Below are 9,296 nucleotides of genomic sequence, written 5' to 3' on the forward strand. Positions count from 1 at the left end.
CGTACTCACAAGTCAGTCAGACCCCGTGCAGCAGGCCTCATTTCTGAGCAGTTTCATGCCGCAACTTTTTGCCAAATAGTTTTGCGTGCTTCTTCTTGTTTTCTTCTACCCGTTGATGCCACGATTCTTAGCCCTTTGTTTAGTTTCCACACCAAAACTTTACACTCTGTCACATCGAATGTTTAGACACATGCATGTAGTATTAAATATAGACTAAAAAAATAACTAATTGCACAGATTGCGACTAATTTGCGAGACGAATCTTTTAAGCCTAATTAGACCATGATTTGACAATAAAGTGCTACAATAACACATATGCTAATGATGGATTAATTATGCTTAATAAATTCGTCTCGCGGTTTACGAATTCTGTAATTTATTTTTTATTAGTATCCAAACACCCTATGCGACACTCCCATATAATACCTAATGTGATACCCCAACACTTTACACCCTAAAACTAAACAAGGCCTTAACTTTCAGAGCGCCAAACAAATGAAATGGGTTCAAATAATTTACCGCGACATTTCTAGAAACTCAAAAGGCAAATTATCTAGCGTGTAACTAGTTGTACGTGTTCGGCCACTGTAGCAGGAGGCCTAATGCTTGATAACGGAACCGTCTTCGTCTGCTTTCCAGTTTTCCATGCCTCTGTGCCGCTGCTGCTACTACCTCCGTCCATAAAAAAACATAATTCTAGCCTTGAATTTTTTTTCTGGACGGAGGGAGTAATAGCTCTTACACCATCCTATTAGTACTAGTTTAATACTACCTGTTTTCGTCTCTAAAAGAATGCAATTCTAACGCACAGTATCATATTTTAGTATCTTAAGTTTGACCAATTATAGATAAAAGGGTATCCATATTTATGATATCAAATAAATACCATTAAATTAATTACGAAATATATTTTTATAATAAATTAATTTAAAACATAACCATCCTATTAGTACTAGTTTAATACTACCTGTCTCCGTCCCTAAAAGAATGTAATTCTAACGCACAGTATCATATTTTAGTACCTTAAGTTTGATCAATTATAGATAAAAGGGTATCATATTTATGATATCAAATAAATACCATTAGATTAATTACGAAATATATTTTTATAATAAATTAATTTAAAACATAACTGTGAATATTATAAAAAAAACTCGTCAAACGTGATCTTCTTTTCGTGGCACGCATCCATAGTTGCCACCATTCAATCTCGCCGTACACGGTCAGTTTGAGCTGCCGCTGGTGCAGAATTGGCAGTCAATCAGATGGCCGGTCAACCTGGAGATATGGAATTTTTGTGGAAAGCGAGAGAGGTCGTAGATCCACACGGTTGGACACGAGGAGATGGATCCAAGATTTGACTGACTGCTCTGCTAGCTGGTTCAGAAAATGAGAGGTGACTGAGCCCTCCTGCTCCCCTGCCACTGCCACACAATGTTAGATGCGCACCTACCCTGCTACTACACCGCCTTGTTTAGTGGGAGGAAATTTGGGAATTCAGATATTGTAGTACTTTCATTTTTATTTAGCAATTAGTATTTAATCATGGACTAATCAGGCTCAAAACGTTCGTCTCGCGATTTCCAACCAAACTGTGCAATTAGTTTTTTTTCGTCTACATTTAATGCTCCATGCACGTATCGCAAGATTCGATGTGATTACTACTGTAGCACTTTTTGGGAAAACTTTTTGAAACTAAACAAGGCCTAAATGGTTTCAGCAAGCCGGTGAACCCATAAAAACATGTCTTCATTGGCTTCTCCTGCCTCCTAATTCATTTGACGTGAGGCTGATGCCGTTTCACAACAATGCTCCGCAGTGATGCACACTACAATGCAGTAAACAGAGCAGAGATAAGCTGAAGCTACGGAGAGCTGTGCCGCCAAAGGGAGTCTAACTCTTACAAAAAAAAAGTAAAGATTCAAATCCTAGAATGAAGAACTTGGAATCAGATGATCCTATGACATTGAAATGATGAGGGTTCTAATTTTTTAGAATGATGATGCTAGTTGCATTGATAATCCAAAGGAATAGCATGCTATTAGGATCTGGATCCCATGAACGAACCTTGTCAACATCAATGTCAATGAGCAATTAATTTGTATGTATTTGATCCGACATGTTTTTAGTCTTTTATATATGGTACATTATACTCCCTCCGTTCTAAATTATAAGCCATTTTAATTTTTTTGGTACATAGATTTGGCTACGTAATTTGAAATACATTATATCTACGCATATAGCAAAATTGATATACCAAAAACGTCAAAACCACTTATAAATAATAGGGAACGGATAGAGCACCTTTTAAATGATCAATTCATGCTGAGATACTGTTGGAAGATAGGTTGCCTTGAATATAAGTGTACTCATCTTTTCTTTACAGCATTAAATTAAACTTAAGCGATGTGTCGACATCATATACACTTTGACTTTTTGTGGGTGTATTTCAATTTTGTTATAAAATAAACTAGGGGCTCTTGCGTTTGTACCCTCGTTTTGTATCGAAATTGTGATTTTACCCCTATTTTTTTGACTTTGTGAATTTACCCCTACTGTGTCATTCACGAAGCACCAGTTTGCCCCCTACTCCGTCATCCACCCCTAACGGTGTTAAACATTGTACAAAAGAACATGAATGCCCATACGATTTTGCCCCTGTTTGTTATGCATAATTGTGATTTTACCCTGATTTAGAATTAGACTTTTTTATTGTATGCTGACAATTGATTAAATTTGGTCAAACATATTTGGCACAACTTGCAATTATTTAAAATATTTCGATATAATCTTTTGTGTGGGACCAAAAATCTTCAATGTATAAGAATGCATGTAGAACATCGGTTAACAAACTGTATAAGTAGATGCATGCACTGATAACCTTAGTACCTTACCACATAGGAATATCATACAGTACATGTTTTTTCAGCAAAAGTAACCGCCATACAAGTTGCTTCCATATCAGAGCCCCGTTTGCTTCTGTTTTCATCACCAAAATCCATTATAGGCAACACTACCGTGCTGGTACTGATCGCTGCATCGGTATTGCCGGTGGAACAATGGCCGTCCCTACGCGAGACAGCGGCGGTGTCACAATCTGTCTCCGTAGGAAGACCAGGAGGCTGTACCTATAGCCGTGCGGAACGCTGCAAGGGCAAGCTGTCAGAGCAAGACATGAAGTCGTCGGCCATTCCCGATGAGTCGTGAAGCAAGGCGCCAGCGTGGCCATCCTTGCGGTGATGCGGGGAAGAGCAAGCGTACACGAGTGCCAGTCTGGCATCTGCGTGCGTGCCCGGGTCCAGCAGCTTGGCCCCGAAATGTCAACTCAACATTTGGCATCATCTGTCCATTGTATGTCTGAAGAACTAGCTCTGCAGCTGCACGCCTTGTAAATTCAACAAAACCATAGCCCTGAAGCTGTCCTGAATTCTGGTCACGGATGAGCTTCACATTTTGAACCTGAAAAATCATGTAAATATGAAGTAAAGGGTCAGAAAATCATGAATGCATGGGCAGCATACATCTATAAACACCAATCAGGAAAAAAGTTCAGGACTATACCAAACAGCAGTGGCAAACACCTCCAAATAATATGATTTAAGGCTCGGAAGAACTAGCTGTGTTGCCTGGTATCTCTCTTATCTTAGAACTTTAAAAGTGATACCATGGCAAATGCTGAGAGCTACTCAACATTTTAACTATCATTGCTACTGCATTGCCAATTGACTTCTCATTTTTTGGGGCACATTCTTGATTTATTTCTAGGTAAAACAACCACGCAACATTGTCCTATGGAACAAGAAACAGGTTTTCCTAACAACTCTAGATATTGTCCTCATATTATATATACAAAGATAAATAGGATTTAGATCTTCACTCATTGAGTTGGAGACTAGCAACTGAAACTTACAGGATTTAGAAGAAACTCTTCTTTGTATGCACTATATTGACTCCGCTTCTTTTCTAACTCATAAGCCCATAAGGAACGATCAGTTGGCAAATACCCCAAAAGAAGCTGCACACTATAAAAATAGTAGAATAAATATCTCATGTAGAGAGTAATTAGATAACAAAAATTGATGTAAATTGTACAGACATACTGCCAGAAGCTCCTAGAGTGCATGCTTAATCATGACGGTTCACAAAACAATGCATGATACATAAATTGGGGTCAATGTGGAATGCAAGCCATGGTAAACCCACACCTATCAGAATTAGAACATCAAATGGACACTGATGGTAATCAAACACAGGAAAAGATTGAATATAAGATATAGCCCAGGAGGGTAAAAAAAATAAGACAGTTTAGTTTTCACTTCCACTGAAAAAGGCCATGAAACCTTTTCAAGGTATATTTCTTACACAAATTTTCATTCCCCATTTACCAAACAACCACCAGCCCTGCAGATCCCTACGCTCTTGTGACCTTAAGAAACTACACACTTTGTAACTCTATCTCTATGTCTCAATTCAACCAAAAAAACTTGACGACAGACATAAGTCAGCTATGCAGAATGAAAAAAATGACCAACAGTTTGAGCTGTGAACCTTTCTCCTTCCTCATTTACCTCACCAGCTCAATCTCTCACCATCAAATTACAGTCTAAAGCAGTGCACAAAGGACATTGGCTCACTAACACAGGACACCCGTGTTAACGGTACTATGAACAATTCGTATTCATACTAATAATTACTAAATTTGTAAAATAGAGATCTCTGTAAAATAAGACCCCAATCAAATATCATCGCTAAACCCTTGCAGCGCAACTAGGAAATGCAGAACTCCGAACTATCAACCAAAATTCGCAATACAATCAGAAGAGAATACGAGTGGGGACCTTCCAGACAACAGGTCGGACACCACCACCGCCGTCAGGAACGCCGAGGCAGGCTAAGCGCCGCAGCTCTCCAATGTTCACCACCTTCTTCGACAACTGCACGCACCCACAAGAGAGTCAATCAAACAGGAAAAGCTTAGTGAGAATCCAAGCGATAACCAACACCCCGCTTTTCCTGCACGCACCGTGGCCTTGAAGTCGGAGAGCAGCTGCGCCCGTATCACCGCCACTGCTGGCGCGAGCCTGGGGAGGAGCGGGGCGGAGTGAGGATGAGCTGTGCCGCCGCCAGTAGTCGCGCCGCCGCCGGTACTCCTCAAACCCTAACACGTGAGCCGCGCCGCCGGAGTGTGGCGGAGGGCGGAGGAGACGCGCCAGGGGGGAGCGGGAAGGAGGGAGGATGAGCCACACCAGGGGGAGCGAGAAGGAGGGAGGAGGAGCTGCGCCGCGGCTGCATGCCCGAAGCCCCCGCACCGCGCGTCGCGTGCCAAGCCCCGCGGCCCTCGCGCGCCACGTGCCGAGCCCCGCCGCCGCCCCGCGCGCGACGAGCCCCGCCGCCGGGAGCCGTTGCCGCACCGCGCGCTGTGCGCTGCCAACGCCGCCGCCGCCGCCGCCGGATGCCCCCGACGCCCCGGTCGATGCAGCCGGCCCGTGAGAAAGGTATAGTTTCCTTATGGAAGCTGAATATAAGGATAAGGGGCAATTTGGTCTTTCCGCCTTTGTTTTTTTCAAATTTTGAATTTTTTTAATTCATTTATTCCATGACCATCTGACGTCATCCAAATCAGGGGCAAACGGATGATTCAATTCAAAATAGCAAGGGCAAAATCACAAAGTTGAGAAAACAAGGATAAAATCACAATTAGACTCCTGCATAAGGGCAAGAACACCATTTTCTCAATAAACTATGCATTTTTTTTTCACTACGTGATAGAATCACCATTCTATATATGATTCAATTCTTTTATATTAGTCCAAAAGAATGATCTTACCTAGAATTGCGATCCTCACAAAACCAACCTTCGCTTTGGAGGTGATTTCCTCAGTAGTTAAGGTGGGGCACTTTAGTAGAAGAGAGGAGAGAGCGTTTGTTTGTGGCAAGTGGGCAAATCAGGCAGGGGCGGCACATGCGCAGGTGGAGGCGCTCTTCGGCTGGTAACGAAACCGCATCGCATCGGGTACGGCGGGAAGCCGTGGGAAACGGAACCGAGCGGGATGGAGGACGACGACGGGTCCGGTCAAGTGCGCGTGCGTGTGCTCCGGCGGCCCAGCGGACGGACGCGGAGACGACGTCGACGAGCGCCGAGACAAAGATATACCGTTACGAAAGTCGAAAGGCGCAGTCCCTCCCTCCCGTTTTCTAGCAGTACTTGCGTGCGGCTTTTCCTTTGCCGGTTTTTGGCTGAGCGCTGGACAAACGGAGGAACAAGGGTGTTTGGTTTCTACAGGAAAATTTTAGTCCCTGTCCTATCGAATGTTTGACACATGTATGAAGTATTAAATATAGACGAAAAAAATAACTAATTACACAGATTGTGGCTAATTTGCGAGACGAATTTTTTAAGCCTAATTAGTCCATGATTTGACAATGTGGTGCTACAGTAAATATGTGCTAATATCGGATTAATTAGGCTTAATAAATTCATCTCGTAAATTAGTCTCCATCTATGTAATTAGTTTTATAATTAACTCATATTTAGTTCTCCTAAATAGCATCCAAACGTTCGATGTGACATGGACTAAAATTTAGTCCATGAAACCAAACACCCCTAAGACAAGCCACGCTTTTTACTGGCAGATTCTCCTCAAGTACCAGCATGTACTTTCCTTTTTTCTTTTTCTTTTTTCAACAGAGGCATGTGCTTTCTGTCGATAACCATATTCTGACATCATGTTGCTACTACTAGCTCCGCTACAGAAAATGTAAATACAATTCAATTCAAAACCAAACTATCTTAAATTTGATAAAATTTATAGAAAAAATAATATCAACATATGTGTCTCCAATTTTTTTTGATAAGTTGTATGTCTCCAAATTGGTGCACTATAAGAATCTAATGATACTTGCTGCGTTTGGTAGAGACCCTGATTCTCATAAAAACTTTCGAATATGGATTCTCTTAGGCCAGTCTTAATGAAAGTTTTATTAGAGTTTCATGGGCATAAAATAAACTGATGTGGCATGGTGTTAATAAAGAGAGATTAAGATAAAAGTTTTATGGGATGATGAAATGAGTTTCATGGGGATGAAACTTGTATGCACCGTTTTTAACATAGGCGAGTCTTATAAATAGTAACATGAAACTCCCACCGAGATTGGCCTTAGGAAACATTGGGATGATGAATCTCTTTAACTTTATGTAACCGATTAGTTGTTAGGTTAGATTTTGATTCCCAAATAATTTTTTTTGTAAAATAATCAATATATGCGTTAAAAAAATCCCAAATCTTTTTTGTGGACGAAGAACAACTTAAGTACAATATATTCTAACTTTTTATACTAAAAATGATTTACTAAAAAAACGTTTGTTACCACACATGAGAGGCGAGAAACGGATCTAGTGGAACCACCTCTCCACTATTTTGTAGTTGTATACGTACAAATACAGAAATAATTCTCCTTGTGAATCACTACACGTTAAACTGTTTAGCAGTGATTTTATAGGTTCAGTTGAGCTGACTGGATTGCATTCCATAGTTGGAAGTATTACAGCAGCAGGTCATTATACAAGTTGTATGCAGTGTCGCCTATCTAGCTCCCACTCAAAAACATCACTTACCGTTAATTTTTTAAAAATCTTTTTTTTTTGAATGAAGAACAACTTAAATACAATCTATTCTAACTTTTATACTAAAAAACGTTAATTAGCACACATGAGAGGCGGATCTAGTGAAACCTCCTCTCCACTGTTTTGTAGTTGTACGTACAAATAGAGAAATGATTCTCTTGTGAATCACTACACGTTAAACTGTTTAGCGGTGATTTTATAGTTTCTCTCGGGAAACATAAACATTTTTTGTTTGCCTAGCGGGGCCTTAGCATGATAAAATAAAAATACCTTTTTTACATATGTCGGTGCGAAAAGTGACCAACAAGTAAATATTTATAATTTTATCGTGCGTTGTGATCGGATGTGGCCTAGCATTCAATGACACATGATTTATACTAGTTCAGGCAACATGTCCTATGTCCAGTTTCAGTCGGTCGTTGACTTTATTACTGAGCCCAGGTGCTCGAAGTTTGTTGTGGGGTTACAAACAAATATGAATGAGAAGGGGGTGTTAGAGGTCCGGTCGGACTCCGATCCGAGTGACCGAGAGTGACGGATGCTCTAACATGCGCTAAGTATTGGAGCGTTGCTCTGTGTAGCTGTCGAGTTCTAAAGCTATTGAGCTGTTCGAGTCCTCAGGTCATCGAGTCCTCGAGACGTCGAGCCTTTTTTTTCCTTTTTCTCCAGCCAGCTTTTAGGAGAGAGCTCATCCCCTTTTATAGTTTGAAGGGATGGCCTTACAAGTCAGAAAAGAGAGAGAGAAAGACTGTAAGTGTGCTATCTAGTCTTGTTGCCCACGCTGTCGAGTACGAGATGGTCGTCGGCGCCCACAATACTGTTTATGCTCGGACACATCTGGCAGGCTCTACCGTGTTCGCTTGGTACAGCAAATGTCGGCGCCTATAATACTATTTATGCTCTGACATGTCTGGAAGGTTGTATAGTGCCCGTCTGGCATGGCTTGGTGGCACCGTCCTGCATGTGCGCAGGGTATGGCAGGGTACGGTCCTCAGTATTGCGGTTGACTTGAGCGCCTTACCTTATCTGCTCCGCCTGATCCTCGAGCCCTCACCGAGCGAGTGTCCTCGGTCAGTCGTTCCCAGTCGGCCCCGACCGTGTCGGTCGGAAAAGAGCAACAAGCAGAGGTCTGGTGTATCCTCAGTCGGAGAAGGAGGTTGGAGCCAGACTGCGGTCCCACCTTGGCCAGGCCTTTTGATCAGGGACCGAATCGTTGTCCTGGCCTGTCATTATGTACCTGGACCGGCCTAGGCGTGCATTGTTGCTGCACCGCCTGCTGGTCCGGGTTTTATAGGGAAGCGGGTCCATTGGGGACATCAGGTTTATGAACCCGACAGGAGTCCCTGAGCCCGTTTGGGACTTCTATGAAGTCGTAAAGAGGTTGTTTACACTCGTTTCACGAACACACCCGGTGGGTGTAAGGTCATGGGTCGCCATCGGACAAGACGGAGCGCGAACCCGAGGCGTCGGGAGAGACGGAACCTGTGGCGCGGCCTTGGGATCGGGCGAGACAAAGCATGGATCCAAGGGTCAGGCGTGGCCAAGGGGTCGGGCGAGACCGAGCGCGAACCCAAGGGTCAGGCGTGAAAGAGCGCGAACCCAAGGGTCGGGTGCGACGGAGCACGAACCCAAGGGTCAGGCACGACGGAGCACGAACCCAAGGATCGGGCGA

At 42.7% G+C, this 9,296-nt stretch overlaps 1 long non-coding RNA gene across 1 annotated transcript; it reads right to left on the reverse strand.

Annotated features, from left to right (window-relative positions):
• Positions 1-2,861: 2,861 nt before the first annotated feature.
• Positions 2,862-5,326, reverse strand: LOC136458386 (uncharacterized). The gene is made up of 4 exons (XR_010759979.1): positions 5,024-5,326; positions 4,839-4,934; positions 3,911-4,022; positions 2,862-3,459 (listed from the first exon to the last, which is right to left on the reverse strand). It is a non-coding gene; the product is annotated as an uncharacterized lncRNA (long non-coding RNA).
• Between the last annotated feature and the right edge of the window lie 3,970 nt (positions 5,327-9,296).

This window comes from Miscanthus floridulus, chromosome 6 (genome assembly GCF_019320115.1).
Source record: "Miscanthus floridulus cultivar M001 chromosome 6, ASM1932011v1, whole genome shotgun sequence".
In the NCBI taxonomy this organism is placed as follows: Eukaryota; Viridiplantae; Streptophyta; class Magnoliopsida; order Poales; family Poaceae; genus Miscanthus; species Miscanthus floridulus.